We start from the raw sequence: 19,947 nt of genomic DNA, 5'->3' as shown, positions 1-19,947 counted from the left end.
AAAATTTATTTAGTTGGATGGTAATCAACTGGTATCACGTTATCGCATTTCTCATAATATTCAACTCAAAGCAAGGAAGCAAAGTAAAGGAAAAGCAGAAATCTTTCTCGATGTGGCCTCCACAACAAATAGTTCCACTTTCCAGAATCTTTTTCTCAGTGCACAGTGATGTCAACTGCAGGAAAACCAATGACACTTATGGAAATAGTGTGAAGATTTCACAGCTGCATCTAAATTTTTCCAAGCACACATTCATGAACATTCATCTGCATAGCGGTCATAAAACTTGCACTATAAAGGCTGTTAATTTAAACCATCTGATCTCACAATCACACACCACAGTCAGAACAAGCACCCAAAACTAAATTTTTAACAACAACCTTTAAAAACTGTGATTATGTGAATAATAGAAACAGTCCAGTTAATAAATTCCTGGGTGCCTGAAGCACATAAGTGAAATGTCTGGTATTATTTCGTACATACTTTCTGTAAATCGCCTCAACTCAAATAATATTCTCTACATAATGTTGCAAAAAAGAACATAGGTGGCTGAAATTTACAAGAAACTGCACCATTTTGAACATATCGACCTTGCATACGTACTTGATGGCATTTCTTATCTGAAAAGTGGCTACTCCCTTCCATTTAAATTTAATAGGGTACTGAAACTGTGGCATATTCATATTCTCTTCGCCCCATTTTACAAGGTAATCATTATCAATGCAAAGGAAGGCCCATATTTTAAATATGGCTTCTATTAATGTGCACAGCCTGGTTACATAGTCAAAATGTAAAGCAAAGTAATTTCTTCAAAAATCTAGCAAGGGATTGACCCACAGAAATGACCAACTTTGACACAGGGCAAAACAAATGAAAGTAAACAAACTGATATTTTGGCATTATTCATCTTGTGGGCAGTCACAAATAAGCAACAATCATAGATATTTATTTTTCAGAATTTATTCTACTCTTTGAAATGCTGTTTGTATAATGCACCGAATCAGCAATTAGCTACAAACGTGAAACACTGGATCAAGCTAAAACAGTGTTTTTAGGTCACTGGCAACGTACCGTATAACTTCAAAAATAAATTGTCAGCGCCGATTAAAAAGGAAATTAGACTTAAGGAATTGAACTAATGATTTGTCAATACTTCCTCAGAATTTGTGTCGTTGGAATCTCAGTATAACTATACAGGTATCAACAGCTCAGCGATAAGATAGGCCATTGGCAGCAGAATGTTGATTCACATTACCCATAAGTGTAAAGAGTTCCGGTTCCCAGATAGGGGGGTGGCTTTTTATTTTAAGCACACCACTAACCCCATCCTGAAGGCCTTTGCTCACCACATCGTGGCAAACGACTGGTAATGGCCTCTAATCTATCCCGTTTCAAACACATGTTCTGTCCTGCTGTGCTGGCTTTGATGTTCTCTTGGCTTGATTCCCTCGTGCCACCTCTGAACTTGAAAGGTTTGACTATTTTCACATTATTTGCCAACTCATCCATTAGCAGCAGATTGAAACAAAGCCACATTCTGATTCATTCATTTTATCTTGCCCCTCTGCCTTCAACAAAGAATAGCACAATGGATGCAAACATTTTAGTCTTAAAAACTCGGTGCTGCACCTATGCCTAGTAGAAGGTGCGTCACGTGTAGACTCTAAAAAAATTGCATGTACATTTTACTTTTTGTGGTAGCAAAATTATGGGATTCAAAATTATTCATGCCTAATCATCTTTTAAAATACATTTACCAATTCCCCTTCGGCAGAACAAGCATAATTTGCTTTCTAAGCTATTTTTAAACTGCTCCAGCCAAAACAAAGGTGAATTGACAAAGTAAAAATGGGTCGAAATGCACAGAGATATACCTAACGTTACATACATATTTTGAAAAGCTGCAGAAATGTGTACTTTAACACAACTGCAGCAGCTTTCAATAATTAATCCCCTCATGTTTTGAAGCAGTAAATCAAATTTAGAATATTCTGAAAACAGAACAGTTAACTCAATTAATGATTCCTTTACAGGATACATGCCTTGCAGAATGGCTGAAATTAAGAGTGCCATTGTGTTGTACTGCTGTCTTGCTTGCACTACACATTTATCAGGAGGCAGTCATTATGGATTTAGTTTGCAGTTTAAATCTTAAAATAGGAAACTTTATCAACGTAAAAATAACTCCTTAGTGACGGATTTCATTTCAGATTGCCTAAATTATCAATGAAATCTAATCGCAGCAATGGAGTACACTGTTTCAGTGTTCAGCTTGAGGCAGTGCAGCAAGATGGCGATGCCACATCAGTGTACTGTCCTTCTACCACCTGCATTTGGTTTGCCCATTGTTCTGGTACTGGTTAAAGAAAGCTCAGTTAAGCATTAATAAAAAACCCAGATTCCCAAGTCATGTTAATCGATCTCCGGGGCGGGGTTGCTGCTTGAGATTGTGCGCCTTGAGCAGAGAACTGGGGGCGGGGGCGGGGGTGGAGGAGAGAGGGAGAGAGAGAAAGAGACGGGGCGACTACTACTGGAATCACTGAACCCAGGATTGGTGGTGGGATGTTCAGGCATTCTGAGAAATTAGTCTACAGCCACCAACAGGAGCTGCTGGAAAAAGGTTGGGAGAAGGAAATGTAGCAAGAGTGTGATATTGTGCATTGAAGAATTACTAAGGGGTCATATTTAGTCAATAGGTCATGCTACAATGCTTGTGGAAGATGGGGAGAAAAATCTGCGAAGTTACCAGTATTAAAAATGTAACTGAGAGGTTAACATAAAGTCAAGTCTCCTCAGTAGACAATTAGGGGAAAATTATGACAGGCATTTTTAAAATGGCTGGGTAGGTACAACAATTAACTTATAAATTGTTAAATTTTCTTTTTAGGTGTTAAGGATGTTAGAAATTTTAATGATAGTATTATATAATGGCATAAATAGAAAATTACATGGTTACTGACAAGATTTGAAAATAACAGTTATAATCAGAGATGATAATTCATAAAATCACAACAGGCTTTTCAAGTTACATTCAAGGTCAGGCATCTCTACATGGCAGACTTCTAAGGAGATAGATTTATTTGCCCCAAATTCACTGATGTGAGTTTAGCATTTTTCACATTGAGTTTTTGCAAACCTTATCTAATTTTCCATCAATAACGGAGTCTTACATTAACATTTATTATACTATTGCAAGCTTCTCAGAGAACATATTCACGAGCCTTTAAATATCATAATAGTAACCATAAGCTGCAAAATGCTGCCATTGCATAGTATCATTTTTGGGCGAAAGTTACATGTAAAACATCCACTGGCATTCATTGAAGAGCACGGTGTCCTCCCAATGTTCCAACCAACATTCCTCCTTTAATCAATGCTAAAGACAATTACATCGGCCAATGGTCTCAGCAGCCGATTGTGGGATCTTGCCCTCCACAAACTGGCCGCCACGTTTACCCACGCAACAGCGATTGCACTTTGAAGCCATTGGATATGAAACATTGAGGCTGAAGACATAACAGGATGCTATATAAATACACATTTGTACATTCTTGTTCAAACTACTATAGCCATCCCTGCAACAGGTCAGTTGAAAGATCACGGCAGAAATTTAACCCTACTTTCCTCCTGTAGATGCTGATCAATTGGCTGTGCATTTCCAGCATTTCTTTCAGATATCAACCATTAGCGTTGTTCCCCACCCGCTGTGCTGATGGGGGAAAAAGGGGAACATTACTATTCAGAAAATTTCATAAAGAGGGAACGGAAGTGATATGATCAGTGTTGTTAGGTTTGTCTTTATTCGGTTTGCATGATTTTCAGCCCCCGTGCCCCCCAAAATCCAAATCACCTCAGCTGAATGCATTTCAAATTTACACGCTTTTATGTAACTGTTCTCAAATACTTTAAAAAGCACATTTTTATTCAGGGTTTAAATGACTACAGAAAATCCTTTTCAAATAAAGATTCTCCGATAAATAACTGAGAATGTGCTGATTTCACTACATTCAAATTTGTATAGTTTTCATTAGAGAATGGACCATATGATCGGATAAGTGCTGGCCACTGGGGAAATGTGAAAATGTTAAAGAGTTTTGATTCACATCTCCTGTCCTAAACTATCAAAATATTCTTTTCCGGAAAACTCATTATGGTGATCTCTTTGGATAATATAATCCAAGTTTAAGAACCCTATGGACATCACAGCTTCAAACACAAGTTGCATATCAATTTTTAATTTCCTGCAATGGTAGCAGTTTCTGATTCTAAAGACTTTAGTGCACACACTTTTGCTGAAATGATCATATGAATGGGTTTGCTCTAGTCTCATACCCTGGCACTAAAATCACTTTCATGTCACTCAATGCCTTCCTTGCCAGCCAGCCAGTAACTCTCCCAGGAAACCCTCAAACTACAGATAAGCTTCTTCAAAGTGTTTTACAGTTCACTGAATGAGCACAACGAAGAAACATCAAACTTCCTTTTTTTTGGGTGTAAACCTCTACCCAGAATGCTAAGAGCCGTGTGTAATGAATCTCTTTCCATCTCTTGCTTTTATCTGCTCATTACATAGGCCCTGTTCCCCTTAATCTCCATATAAAAAAGAACCAAAGCTCCCCGCAGATCCAGACATGCTGAGCCCTGGTCTGTGAAGAATCCAAGTCTAATTTTATGCCGAGTTCTGCTTGTAATGTTAACCCTACACTGCTAACAGCAAAAATGATTCCACCTCGAAATGTGCCAAAAATGAACCAAATAATATTAATTCAAAAATAATCTAGAAATAAAACATTTTCATACAATTTACAAGGTTTATAGTTGTATTAATAAGTAATTGCTGATTTTTCAACATATACAAGTAGATTTCCGGTGGTATTGTGGGTGATAAATCAGTTGTTTTAATAAAGACCTGGAATTTTTCACTAAGAAGAAAGATGAATCTATGAGCTATCACCATTATGATGATGCAAAGCTGACAGCAATTTTCAGCATTGCACTTACGCAGAAAAACATGGAAATCATACAGAGTTGCTGCCGAGTTAGCCTGTTCCTCCACAATGCTGCTCTAATAGTATCACGGCATTCAACTCAGCATTCAAATACGCGCAAGCAGGTGAATGTGGTACTTACACAATAAACATACTAGAAAAAAAAGTTAGGGCTTGTCCACAATGGGTGATCCCCGGCACAGAAAATTAACTTGCTTGTGGCGTCTCATTCCTTCAGCTTTATTTTGTGATTTTAAAAAAGCATTGAAAAAAATTGTATCTCTCAATCGCATCGATCTACTGACCGCAAAATCCAGGCCATTACACAAATTAATGCACAAGCATTATTCTATTATGGTGCAGCTATATCTAAGCTCACCGGTGCCTTTAATACTAGAAACATTCATTGCTAGAAACCTTAATTATTAAGTAGACCTAGTCTATGATTATGCAGTTTTAACTATTGCCTGGCTGAGAAAGTATTCAAAATGGAATGTTGTCTCAGATGATTGAACATAATTGCTATTTGCTTGTGCTAGTGTGCTTTCCGCTCCACATGATGGCTAAATGGCATTTTAAGATTATTTTGCATTCTCAATGAGGTGTTTGTGCATACCTATTTAATACATTACAAATAGATTCTTGTGACAAGTCAATGGATGTGTGGTTTATGGGAACAGGAATGCTCCAACTTCACCTCCTGTAGATGAAATATTGTGGCTTTACTAACTGTGTACAATAGTTTGGGAGTTTTTCATGGCGTTTCTTTATGCATGGTACATTAATGCTATCACCATTTCGGACTTCAGCGTTGTGCATCAGCTGCGATATTTGCAAGTGCCGTAATCCTTAGGCTTGGGCATGAAGATGTTGATTTGTTCACCGTTCAAATTTCTATTTGGGGTACCCAGTTTGTTAAATTGAAGGAGGGGAATGTTTTTTTCTTAAGTTGTTCCAAGCTGACAGCTATAAATAATTGCATATTCAACCCTTGCAACACCCCCACTACAGCCATCTCTTGCACCTTAATCCAATTTAGCGTCTCAAATCCCAAGGACTTCCTCTCACTTCTCAGAATGGCAAAAGTTGTGATCCCAGTCACTAACTTCCAACATCTGGAAACACAGCTATTCCCTATCTGGGTGGATGGATGGATGGACCCAAACCTTGAGGTTACTAACTCTTCAAGACCAAACCTCTAACTTAATCTGGACACAAAACATTGTATGCCAAAATGATTTGTTTCAAAATATGCAGACAACATAAATCTGAAATAAAAACATTATATTGATAATGCAATAGTAAATCTTTAGACGCTTTGTATTTTTTTTTGAAAAATATTTTATTGAGGCATTTATATATATATTTTTTAAAAAATATATATTTTATTCAAGATTTTTTGGCCAAACATAACAGTACATGGTTTTTCTTTTAAACAACAATAAAGCAATATAAATAACAGTGGCCAGTTTTAAACAAATAAATAAATAATATATAAACAGAAACAAAAACAAAACTAAATGGCAACTGCCTTGTCAAAAATAGTTACTCTCCAAAAATACAATCCAACAGTCCAATATACATTACCTAAAGCAAATGTCTATACATATACAATGACATCCCTAAGAGCCCGCCCAGATCCTCCCCCGCCCCTCCCTCCCTCCCCCCTGGGTTGCTGCTGTTGTCTTCCTTTCTTTTCATTCCCTCTATCGTTCTGTGAGGTAGTTGACGAACGGTTGCCACCGCCTGGTGAACCCTTGAGCCGAACCCCTTAATACGAACTTGATCCGTTCTAACTTTATAAACCCTGCCATGTCGTTTATCCAGGTCTCCACGCCCGGGGGTTTGGCTTCCTTCCACATAAGCAATATCCTGCGCCGGGCTACTAGGGACGCAAAGGCCAAGACATCAGCCTCTTTCGCCACCTGCACTCCCGGCTCTTCTGCAACCCCGAATATAGCCAACCCCCAGCTTGGCTCGACCCGGACCCCCACCACCTTCGAAAGCACCTTCGCCACCCCCAACCAGAACCCCTGTAATGCCGGACATGACCAGAACATGTGGGTGTGATTCGCTGGGCTTCTCGAGCATCTCCCACACCTATCCTCTACCCCCAAAAATTTACTGAGCCGTGCTCCAGTCATATGCGCCCTGTGTAGAACCTTGAATTGTATCAGGCTTAGCCTGGCACACGAGGACGACGAGTTTACCCTACGTAGGACATCAGCCCACAGCCCCTCCTCAATCTCCTCCCCCAGCTCTTCTTCCCATTTCCCTTTCAGCTCATCTACCATGATCTCCCCCTTGTCCCTCATTTCCCTGTATATGTCCGACACCCTACCATCCCCCACCCATGTCTCTGAGATCACTCTATCCTGCACCTCCTGCGTCGGGAGCTGCGGGCTTTCCCTCACCTGTTGCCTCGCAAAAGCACTCAGTTGCATATACCGAAATGCATTCCCTTGGGGCAACCCATATTTTTCCGTCAGCGCTCCCAGACTCGCAAATGTCCCATCTTCGAACAGATCTCTCAATTGTACTACCCCAGCTCTTTGCCATGCTCCAAATCCCCCATCCATTCTCCCCGGAACAAACCTATGGTTATTTCTTATCGGGGACCACACCGAGGCTCCCGTCCTTCCCCCATGCTGTCTCCACTGCCCCCAAATTTTTAATGTTGCCACCACCACCGGGCTTGTAGTGTATTTCTTCGGTGTAAACGTCAACGGTGCCGTCACCATTGCTTGTAAACTGGTCCCCTTGCAGGACGCCCTCTCCAATCTCTTCCACGCTGCTCCCTCCCCTTCTCCCATCCACTTACACACCATTGAAATATTGGCGGCAAGAACCCCCTCCTCACTCTCGGGGTCTTTCCGTCCCACACAAAACTCATAATGCTTTTCTCGATTCTCTTAAAAAAAGCCTTCGTGACCATCACCGGGAGGCACTGAAACACAAAGAGGAATCTCGGGAGAACCACCATTTTAACCGCCTGCACCCTACCCGCCAGTGACAGGGACACCATGTCCCATCTCTTGAAGTCCTCCTCCATCTGTTCCACCAATCGTGTTAAATTAAGCCGGTGCAAGGTTCCCCAATTCTTGGCTATCTGAATCCCCAAGTATCGGAAGTCTCTTGTTACCTTCCTCAGCGGTAAATCCTCTATTTCCCTGCTCTGCTCCCCCGGATGCACCACAAACAACTCACTTTTCCCCATGTTCAATTTATACCCCGAAAACTCCCCAAACTCCCCAAGTATCCGCATTATCTCTGGCATCCCCTCCACCGGGTCCGCCACATACAACAACAAATCATCCGCATACAGAGATACCCGGTGTTCTTCTCCTCCCCTAAACACTCCCCTCCACTTCCTGGAACCCCTCAGTGCCATGGCCAGGGGCTCAATCGCCAGTGCAAACAATAACGGAGACAGGGGACATCCCTGCCTCGTCCCTCTGTAAAGCCAGAAATAATCAGACCCCCGTCCATTCGTAACCACACTCGCCATTGGTGCCCTATACAGCAGCTGTACCCATCCGATATATCCATCTCCGAAGCCAAATCTCCTCAGCACCTCCCACAGATAATCCCACTCCACTCTATCAAATGCTTTCGCGGCATCCATCGCCACCACTATCTCCACTTCCCCCTCTGGCGGGGGCATCATCATTACCCCTAGCAACCTCCGTATGTTCGTGTTCAGCTGTCTCCCCTTCACAAACCCAGTCTGGTCCTCATGTACCACCCCCGGGACACAGTCCTCTATCCTCGTCGCCATTACCTTGGCCAGAATCTTCGCATCCACATTTAAAAGAGAAATGGGCCTATAGGACCCGCATTGCAGCGGGTCCTTTTCCTTCTTTAGGAGGAGCGATATCTTTGCCTCTGACATAGTCGGGGGCAACTGCCCCCTTTCCCTAGCCTCATTAAAGGTTCTCGTCAGAAGCGGGGCCAGCAAGTCCATATACTTCCTATAAAATTCCACCGGGAATCAGTCTGGTCCCGGGGCCTTCCCCGCCTGCATGCTCCCAATCCCTTTCACTACCTCCTCCATCTCAATCTGTGCTCCCAGTCCCGCCCTCTCCTGCTCCTCCACCTTAGGGAAGTCCAGCTGATCCAGAAAGCACATCATTCTCTCCTTCCCTTCCGGGGGCCGAGCTTTATATAATCTTTCGTAGAATACCTTGAACACCCCATTTACTCTCTCCGCTCCCCGCTCCATCTCTCCCTCCTCGTCTCTCACCCCCCCTATCTCCCTCGCTGCTCCCCTCTTCCTCAGTTGGTGGGCCAACAACCGGCTCGCCTTCTCCCCATATTCATACTGTACACCTTGTGCCTTCCTCCATTGTGCCTCTGCATTACCCATAGTCAACAAGTCAAATTCTACATGTAGTCTTTGCCTTTCCCTGTACAGTCCCTCCTCCGGTGCCTCCGCATATTGTCTGTCCATCCTCAAAAGTTCTTTCAGCAACCGCTCCCTTTCCCTACCCTCCTGCTTTCCTTTATGTGCCCTAATAGATATCAGCTCCCCTCTAACCACTGCCTTCAACGCCTCCCAGACCACTCCCACCTGAACCTCCCCATTGTCGTTAAGCTCCAAGTACCTTTCAATACACACCCTCACCCTTAAACATACCCCCTCATCTGCCAATAGTCCCATGTCCATTCTCCAGGGCGGGTGCTGTTCTTTTTCCTCCCCTATCTCCAGGTCCACCCAATGTGGGGCGTGGTCCGAGATAGCTATTGCCGTGTACTCCGTCCCTGACACCTTCGGGATCAGCGCCCTTCCCAATACAAAAAAGTCTATCCGTGAATATACTTTATGGACATAGGAGAAAAACGAGAACTCCCTACTCCTAGGCCTGCTAAATCTCCAGGGGTCTACTCCTCCCATCTGCTCCATAAAGTCCTTGTGCACCCTAGCTGCAGCCGGCCTCCTCCCGGTCCTGGACCTCGATCTGTCCAGCCCTGGGTCCAGCACCGTATTAAAGTCTCCCCATTACCAACTTTCCCGCCTCTAGGTCCAGGATACGTCCCAACATTCGCCTCATAAAATTGGCATCATCCCAGTTCGGGGCATATATGTTCACTAGAACCACCGCCTCCCATTGCAATCTGCCACTCACCATCACGTATCTACCCCCGCTATCCGCCGCTATGGTCTTTGCCTCAAACAGTACCCGGTTCCCCACTAATATAGCCACCCCCCTGTTCTTTGAGTCTAACCCCGAATGAAACACCTGCCCCACCCATCCTTTGCGTAGTCTGACCTGGTCTATCAGTTTCAAATGAGTCTCCTGCAACATAACCACATCTGCCTTTAATGTCTTTAGGTGTGCGAGTACCCGTGCCCTTTTAATCGGCCCGTTCAGCCCTCTCACGTTCCACGTGATCAGCCGGGTTGGGGGGCTCTTTACCCCCCCCCCCTTGTCGACTAGCCATCCCATTTTTTAATCCAGCTCCTCACCCGGTTCCCACGTAGCCGTATCTCCCCCCGACGGCGCCCTCCCGCCTCGACCACCCCACCCCGTACCAGCTCCCCCTTCTCCCCAGCAGCAGCAACCCAGTTAATCTCCCCCCCCCCCCGCTAGATCCTCTTCTAGCGTAATTGCACCCCCATGTTGCTCCCAGAAGTCAGCAAACTCTGGCTGACCTCAGCTTCCCCCCGTGACCTCGGCCCCCACTGTGCGAGGCCCCCTCCTTCCTGCTTCCCTGTTCCCGCCATGATTACCATAGCGCGGGAACAAAGCCCGCGTTTCCCACTTGGCCCCACCCCTAATGGCCGGCGCCCACAATTCCTCATCCTTCCCCCCCCCTCCCCCACGACATGGGGAAGAGAGAAAAGTTACAGGGTTGCAAGATTAACAACTTGAGAAATCATCCCTTCCCCCTTTTCTCCCCCCCTTCACCCCACGTAATCACACCACCACTTTGTCCCAAACGTTCTTTTTCTGGCCCGCCTATTCCAGCTGCTCCTCCACAATAAATGTCCACGCCTCTTCTGCCGCCTCAAAGTAGTGGTGCTTCCCTTGGTGTGTGACCCACAGTCTTGCCGGTTGCAGCATTCCAAATTTGACCTTCCTTTTGTGAAGCACCGCCTTGGCCCGATTGAAACTCGCCCTCCTTCTCGCCACCTCCGCACTCCAATCTTGATATACGCGGATCACTGCGTTCCCCACCTACTGTTCAGAGTTCTCTTCGCCCATCTGAGGACCATCTCTCTGTCATTATATCGGAGAAATCTCACCACTATGGCTCGAGGTATTTCTCCAGCCCTCGGTCTTCGCGCCATAACTCGATAAGCTCCCTCCACCTCCAATGGGCCCGTCGAGGCCTCCGATCCCATTAACGAGTGAAGCATCATGCTCACATACGCCCCGACGTCCGCCCCCTCCGCACCTTTAGGAAGACCAAGAATCCTTAAATTCTTCCTCCTCGCATTATTCTCCAACACCTCCAGCCTTTCCACACACCTTGTGTTGTGCCTCGTGCATCTCTGTCTTCACCACCAGGCCCTGTATTTCGTCTTCATTATCCGCGGCCTTTGCCTTCACGACCCGAAGTTCCTGCTCCTGGGTCTTTTGTTCCTCCTTTAGCCCTCCAATCGCCTGTAATATTGGGGCCAGCAGCTCCTTCTTCATCTTCTTTTTAAGTTCTTCCACACAGCGCCGCAGGAACTCTTGTTGGTCAGGGCCCCATACTAGACTGCCACCTTCCGACGCCATCTTGCTTTGTGCTTGCTTTCCTTGCCGCTGCTCTAGAGGATCCTCCGCAATCCGGCCACCTTCCTCTCCTTTTTCCATCTGTGTCCAGGGGGAATTCCCTTCTGGTTTACCGCACAGTGTTTTTAGCCGTTAAGAGCCCAAAAGTCCGTCCCACCGGGAGCTGCCGAAACGTGCGACTTAGCTGGTCATTGCCGCACCCGGATGTCTGAGGCATTTATATATTAACACGATGGACAGAAACACAACCCCAAACCAGCCAACATAACTGTACATAATCAGCACAACAAAAAATACCCCACCGACCTGCCCCCACGTTGCCCAACTCCCCATCTCCCGCTTTTAACCCGCCCCCACTGCTGACAGCTTAACCTTTCCAGAAGAAGTCGATAAACGGCTGCCACCCTTCCACAGCAAACCCTTCCACAGAGCTCCTCAAGGCAAACTTTATTTTCTTAAGCCTGAGAAACCCTGCCAGATCACTCACCCACACACCAAGACATTGGCCTCTCTCACGCCCCCCGACTCCCGGATCTTCGGACACACCAAAAATCGCCACCTCTGGATCACCTTCAGCTTCAGAATCCTCGCCATAACTTAATCACCCCCATAACTTAATCACCCCCATTCCCGTAACAGCCTCCCCGAACAGGCGCCGACTAGGGGCTTTTCACAGTAACTTCATTGAAGCCTACTTGTGACAATAAGCGATTTTCATTTCATTTCAATTGCATTTCATTTCATTTCTGTTCCTTTTCTTTCAGTCCACGACATCTTTGTCTATCTCCACCTATCACTAGCCCCCTAGCCAGACCCATCGCTCCACGTGCCGCCACCCCCCCCTAACAACAGTATAAATCTGACCCTATTTCCAGTTCTCTCCAGCTTTGTCAGAATCATCCAGACTCAAAACGTTAGCTCCCTTCTCTCTCCACAGATGCTGTCAGACCTGCTGGGACCGTCCAGCATTTTCTGTTTTTGTTTCAGATTCCAGCATCTGCACTAATTTGCTTTTCATTTTATTCAGCAAACTTGATGCACAAAACAGGCCTTGCAACTGAAATAAAGACAAAAATTGCTGTAAATACTCCACAGATCAAGCAGCACCTATTTTCAGGTTACAAAATATGATTAGAAGTGGAGAAAAGTAAGGAATAGGCAAATTAAGTTTCACATGGAACTACTATAAATTTTATATTTTCAGCAATTGAATATCTTGCAAGAATATTTCTACATAAAGACTGTTTTCTGTAATTTTGCACCTGTGTTAAAAATGCGGTCTTTATTTATTACTTGGAGCCATATTGCATATTGTTATGGGCGAGGCGTTTTCAGAACCCCAAAATGTATCATGGAGTTCAACCAACCTCTCCCTTTATTGCTATTTGTTGCTTTTCCTAGCACACAGCTTGTTCCCTAGGTGTGGGATTACAATTATGGACACGTGGGTTTTTAAACACAAAATGTTTATTCCATGAACTCAACTTAACATCTTAAATAAACATTGGATCGCTTAACACCCCTTACTTCAAAGATAACTCCAAAAATATTACAGCAGTAAATAATTCCTCAAAATGTTCCTTCAAACTTCCAAGAGACTCAACACCTTTAAACAGAATCACATCAGGTTAAAGGCATGAGTTTTATGAGTTTAAATCACCCAAATGATCCAGAGATAGTCCTTCATGGCACAGATCCAAGCAAATCCAGCTCACTGCAAAACACAGACACGCCCCAGCTCTTTTCCTCCAAACTGCAGCTCTCTGGAAACACACAGACACACAAGCTGCTTTTTCAAAACTGCAGCTCTCTGGAAACACAGACACACAAGCTCTTTTTCAAAATGGCTGATCTAAAGCCCAGCTCCACCCACTCTCTGACATCACTGTTGTCTTAAAGGTACATTGCTTAAACATCCATGTCTTAAAGGTACTCTCACATGACAATATGATAAGTTCATAAGATGTAGGAGCAGAATTAGGCCATTTGGCCCATCGAGTCTGCTCCGCCATTCGATCATAGCTGATATGTTCCTCATCCCCACTCTCCTGCCTTCTCCCCGTATCCCTCATCTTCATATTAATCAAGAAATCCCTTTATTGTTCAGGAACACCATATTTGTGCCTGGGGTGCTGTTACCTACAGTGCTACAGACAAAGAGCTGGATGGTGAAATCAGCCAGAGTAGTTCTTTCTTAGAACACCTGAACTAGGGGGAGTAGGTAACTTAGCCTCTTGAACCCCCTCCACCGTTCAATACGATCAAGGCTGATCACATCCTGGCCTTATCTCCTCTGCCCTGCCTGTTCTCCATAACCCTTCAACCCATGACCAATTACAAATCTGGCTAACTCCTCCTTAAATTTACTCCCAGCATCCACCACACTCTGGGATAGTGAATTCCACAGATTCACAACCCTTTGGGAGACGTAGTTTCTCCTCAACTCAGCTTTATCATATTGCACATCACCCCTCAGCTTGATTCCAACTAGTCTATTAAATCATAGTCAATGTGTTCTTTCCCTTCCCTACAATGTTACTTCCGAATCCCCCAAGGATATATTCTTCGCCTCTTGCTTTTAAAATAAAAAAATGTTTTTATTACAAACATGTAGCAAAACAGGTTCATCGAATAAGATCCTCCCTGGCTTCCTCCACCAGCTTCGTTAAGTTCCACTTATGGAGCCCCGTCCATTCCCTCGCTACCCGAATCCCCAAATACCTAAACCTGTCCCTTGCTACCATAAATGGCATCCGCCCAGCTCATTCACCGGGAAAATCTTGCTTTTCCCTAAATTCAGTTTGTATTCCAAGAACCCTCCAAACCTACCCAGCAGGCCCATAATCCTTCCCATACTCTCCAACGAAACATACAGCAAGAGGTCAGCGACACCAGATGCTCCCTCTGTCCCCTCATAATCCCCCACCACTCTGCCGACCCCGAGAGCCATCGCCAATGGCTTTATGGCCAGCGCAAACAGCAGCGGCGATAGCCCCGGCCTCGTACCCCTATGTAAGTCAAAGCTTCGTGAGCTCATATCATTTGTCCTCACCCTCGCCCTTGGTGCCACATACAGCAACTGCACCCATGCCACAAATCTCAGCCCAAAACCACACCCTCCCAAATCCTCGAACAAGTACCGCCACTCCACCCGATTAAATGCCTTCTCCACGTCCATGGACACCACCACATATTAGAGCCCCCGGCGGATTCATCACCACATTCTACAGCCGTCTTATATCACTCGCGAACTGCCTGCCCTTCACAAAGCCTGTTTGATCTTCTGCAACCACCCCCGGGATACACTCCTCCATCCTCCCTGCCAACAACTTAGTCAATACTTTCACATTCATGTTCAATCGTGGTACGGGCCTATACAACCCACATTGTACCAGGTCATTCCCCTTTTTCGGGATTGTGATTACTGCCTGTGTCATCGTCTCCAGCAACTCCCACTTCTCCAGTGCTTCATTAAACACTCCCAACAGATGTGGTGCCAGGTCCGTCGTAAATTCCGCCGGGTACCCATCCGGCCCAGGGGCCTTCCCCGACTTCATACCCCTGATACTATCTCAGCACCTTGCTCAGCCCCAGGGGTGTTAAGTAATGGGTTAGGAGACATTGCAATTAGTTGTCTCATTTATGTTAAGTATCCATTAATTGACAGTGATATGTAAAGGGGCTTCAGGTGGCCTCTGGCAGGTGATGTATAGTGAGAGTTTTGTGCAAAGGCTGTTGGAAGGAAATAAATGTGCGTTTGTGAAAAAGGAACAGAACTAGACTCTTCATATCACAGCAACTAAAACGTTGAACAATTGGTAGCAGAGGATGGTTGCTGTGTAAATGCGAAGGGTTGAAAGATACAACTTTCCAGATCAAACCAAGGAGTGAGAAAAGAAAAAAAAAAAGGGATATATGGCTGAACTGAGGATAAAGATGGCTGGATTATGACTATCCTCCCTTATTTTCTGAAAAGGAATCGTACGACCAATGGAGAAGTGCAGTAGTTATGTGGACTAAGGTAACTGCTTTGGGAAAGAGAAAACAAGGTATGGCATTGGCTCTTTCTCTACCATATGGCAGTAAAATCTGAAACAAAGTGCTTTCTGAGCTGGAATTGGAAGAGTTAGACTCAGAAGGAGGTCTGGAGACTTTATTACATTATATGGATAAGATTTATAAGTGCGTATGAAGCATGGTCGGATTTTGAGCAGTTCCGGAAAATGGAGGATATCTCCATGGAGGACTATATAATGGAATTTGGCAGACTATATAAAAGGCTGGAGAAACACAATCTGAAATTTCCACAGTCTGTGTTGGTCTTTAAATTACTTGACTGTGCTAGAGTGAGCAACGTGGATAGGCTCCTGGTTTTGACAGGAGTTCAGTTTACTGATAAGGATACCTTATTCGAACAGATGAAAAATGAAATGAAAATGAAAAAATGAAATGAAAATCGCTTATCGTCACAAGTAGGCTTCAAATGAAGTTACTGTGAAAAGCCCCTAGTCGCCACATTTCCGGCGCCTGTTCGAGGAGGCTGTTACGGGAATTGAACCGTGCTGCTGGCCTGCCTTGGTCTGCTTTCAAAGTCAGCGATTTAGCCCTGTGCTAAACAGCCCCTAAACAGATGACAAAAGCTTTACAAATGTTTGGGGAAACATTCGATTCCGATGGCTCCGATGACCCAAATGTGTCAGCCTGCAATAAGGCAGAATATGGAAGATACACTACTAACAGGATCGTATGGCTACGAACAGGGCTCAAGACTATAGAAGGAGACCGAGACAAGGAAATTATGAAGACAGAAACCAACTTAGAACCTACAATAGGAAGATGAACCCCAGAAATGCACGGGCCATGATAAATCGATGTTTTCGATGTGACTCTCAATACCATTATGCTTTCAACTGTCCAACTCGTTATGAGTTGTTTGAGCGTGTTTGAAGTGACACATGACATGGAAGAGTCAGAAGAGGAAAAAGATAGTGACCAGAAAGGCATTGTCCTATTGACAAGCAGTTTTACGCCAGTAATGAGGGTGTTGGTTGCAGAATCCTTCAACTGTGCTGCATTGGACAGTGGCTGCACATCTACTGTGTGTGGAATTGACTGGTTAAAATGTTACCTGGACTCTTTGAATGCTGAAAATCATAACAAGGTTAAGGAATTTGAAAGTTCCACAAGTTTCAGGTTTGGGGATGATAATACTCTGAAGTCGCTGAAAAGAGTGGTGATTCCTTGCAATATTGCCGGAGTGAATCATTTCATTAACACGGATGTTGTATCAAGTTAGATACCTTTGCTGCTGAGCAGACCGTCGATGAAGAAAGCACAGATGAAACTGGATATGGAACAGGATAAGGCAACAGTTTTTGGAAAGACGGTGGACTTACAATTTACATAGTCAAGACACTATTGTATTCCATTACTGCCAAATAATATATATATTTTTTTCTTCCCCCTCCCCCACCCCTTTCCCTCCCCCCACCCCCCGGCCCCCCCCCCCTCCCCCCCCGGCCCCTCGCCCCCCCCCCCCGGCCCTCGTCTCCCCCGGCCCCCCCCCTCCCCCCCGGCCCCCCCCCTCCCCCCCCCTCCCGGCCCTCGTCTCCCCCGGCCCCCCCCCTGGCCCCTCGCCCCCCCCCCGGCCCTCGTCTCCCCCGGCCCCCCCCCCTCCCCCGGCCCCTCGCCCCCCCCCCTCGCCCCCCCCCCCTCCCCCGGCCCCTCGCCCCCCCCCCCCTCCCCCGGCCCCTCGCCCCCCCCTCCCCCGGCCCCTCGCCCCCCCCCGGCCCTCGTCTCCCCCGGCCCCCCCCCTCCCCCCCCCGGCCCCTCGCCCCCCCCCCCCGGCCGGCCCTCGTCCCTCCCCCCCCCCCCCCCGGCCCTCGTCCCTCCCCCCCCCCCCCGGCCCTCCCCCCCCCCCGGCCCGGCCGGCCCTCGTCCCTCCCCCCCCCCCCCCCGGCCCTCGTCCCCCCCCCCCCCCCCCGGCCCTCGTCCCTCCCCCCCCCCCCCCGGCCCTCGTCCCTCCCCCCCCCCCCCCCCGGCCCTCGTCCCTCCCCCCCCCCCCCCGGCCCTCGTCCCTCCCCCCCCCCCCCCCCCCGGCCCTCGTCCCTCCCCCCCCCCCGGCCCTCGTCCCTCCCCCCCCCCCGGCCCTCCCCCCCCCCCCCCCGGCCGGCCCTCGTCCCTCCCCCCCCCCCCCGGCCCTCGTCCCCCACCCCACCGGCCCTCGTCCCCCCCCCCCCCCCCCGGCCCTCGTCCCCCCCCCCCCCGGCCCTCGTCCCTCCCCCCCCCCCTGGCCCTCGTTCCCCCCCCCCCCCCCCGGCCCTCGTCCCCCGTCCCTCCCTCCCCCTCGTCCCTCCCTCCCCCTCGTCCCTCCCTCCCCCTCGTCCCTCCCTCCCCCTCGTCCCTCCCTCCCCCTCGTCCCTCCCTCCCCCTCGTCCCTCCCTCCCCCTCGTCCCTCCCTTCCCCTCGTCCCTCCCTTCCCCTCGTCCCTCCCTTCCCCTCGTCCCTCCCTTGACAAATAATATTTCCAGTAGAGTGGTTAAGGATGTGTTAATGGCAGTTGAAAATGGGACTTTAGCTGATAAAAAGCTTGTGGTATTAAAACTGCATAGGCAATTTGCACATCCGTCTCCTCGGAGGCTGAAAAATTAATTAAAGGATGCACGGGTAAGGGATGACGACTATACTAAACTGAAAGAACAGGTTAGTAACCGCTGTGAAGTTTGTAGGAAGTACAGAAAGACACCAGCACGACCGATAGTAACCCTACCTTTGGCCAGGGAATTTTAACGACATTGTGGCCATGGACCTTAAGATCTGGGATAAAGCAAATAATATATTTATTTTGCATTTTGTAGATTTAGCAACCAGATTTAGTCAATCAACGATTGTACGAAGTAAAGAAAATAGAGTAATTCTGGATCAAATTATGGAAAAATGGATAGGGACAGGAATGGGTCCACCGGCAAAATTCCTTACGGACAATGGGGGAGAATTTGCTAATGATGAGTTTAGGGAAATGTGTAAAAACATGAATACGGTTGCAGAAAGCCCATTTAGTAATGGTGTCTGTGAAAGAAATCATGCTGTCATCGATGACATGCTTCAGAAAATTTTGGCAGATCGACCAAATTGCAGGCTAAATTCAGCTTTAGCATGGGCAGTACATGCAAAGAATTCATTGCAATTGGAAGGGGGCGATAGTCCTTATCAATTAGTGTTTGGTAGAAATTCTAAAACTTCGTCCATTTTGGATGACCAGCCTCCAGCTTGGGAGGGGACTACAATTAGCTCTGTTTTGCTGAACATTTAAATGCCTTACATCGCAGTAGAAAAGTTTTTTTGGAAACAGAAGTCTCTGAAAGAATTCCCAGAGCTTTAAGACATAACGTACGGCCATCAGATGTCGTTTTTCAGCAAGGAGGCATGGTATACTATAAGAGAGACAATTCTAATGAATGGAAAGACCCAGGGAAGATCATAGGCATAGATGGCAAAACAATTATTTTGCAACATGGTAATCAAACTGTTAGGGTACATTCATCAAGGATAATGGGTACAGATTACAAATTTTCAAACTTAGACAGAGCAGACAGACATGACGAGGAACCAGAGTCATCTGGTACGCATGTGTTACAGAACTATGAGGACCAATTAACTGATATCGACAGGGTTTCTGTGGAGGAACACAACACTTCTGATGAATTAGAATAGGCCATTTTTCCGAAAGGGCAACTGCCAAAAGTTGATACAAAAGTGACATATTTGCCTGAAGGGTCTAGTCAATGGAAGGATGCAACTGTTATTAGTAGAGCAGGGAAGGCCACTGGAAAGTATAAACATTGGTTGAATGTACAGCATTCAGGGGAAGGAATCAAGACAATGGATTGGGAAAACGAAGTTCAAAAATGGAGGGCACAGAAACGCAGTGCCAGTTCAGATAGTACATCGGATAGTGAACAGGTCCGCAGGAAAAGGTTGAGAACTATTGAAAGGACATCCCACAGCAGAAGTGAAAGATCAAGCAGTAGCAGTACAGAACGAGATACCAGGTGGGAGAGGGGACGTAGTTTATCAAGATCTCGGAACAGGAGTAAGACTACGAATACTAATAGGAGTAGAAGCCCACATGCAGGTGAGATTTTGGTGGCTTCAAATAAATTAGATGAAAAAGTTATCAAAGAAGCTAAACAGCAAGAAGTTGGAGTGAATTTGGGGTATACACGGAAGTACCGGAT

The 19,947-nt window shown here is 46.3% G+C and overlaps 1 protein-coding gene across 6 annotated transcripts in view; it reads right to left on the bottom strand.

The window, feature by feature from the left end:
- Positions 1 to 19,947, bottom strand: part of axin1 (axin 1) — a 368,189-nt gene that overhangs the window by 40,045 nt on the left and 308,197 nt on the right. The window lies entirely within an intron of this gene.

The sequence above is a fragment of the Scyliorhinus torazame genome, chromosome 17 (assembly GCF_047496885.1).
Source record: "Scyliorhinus torazame isolate Kashiwa2021f chromosome 17, sScyTor2.1, whole genome shotgun sequence".
Taxonomy (NCBI): domain Eukaryota; kingdom Metazoa; phylum Chordata; class Chondrichthyes; order Carcharhiniformes; family Scyliorhinidae; genus Scyliorhinus; species Scyliorhinus torazame.
This window is presented reverse-complemented; position numbering and strand designations above follow the sequence as displayed.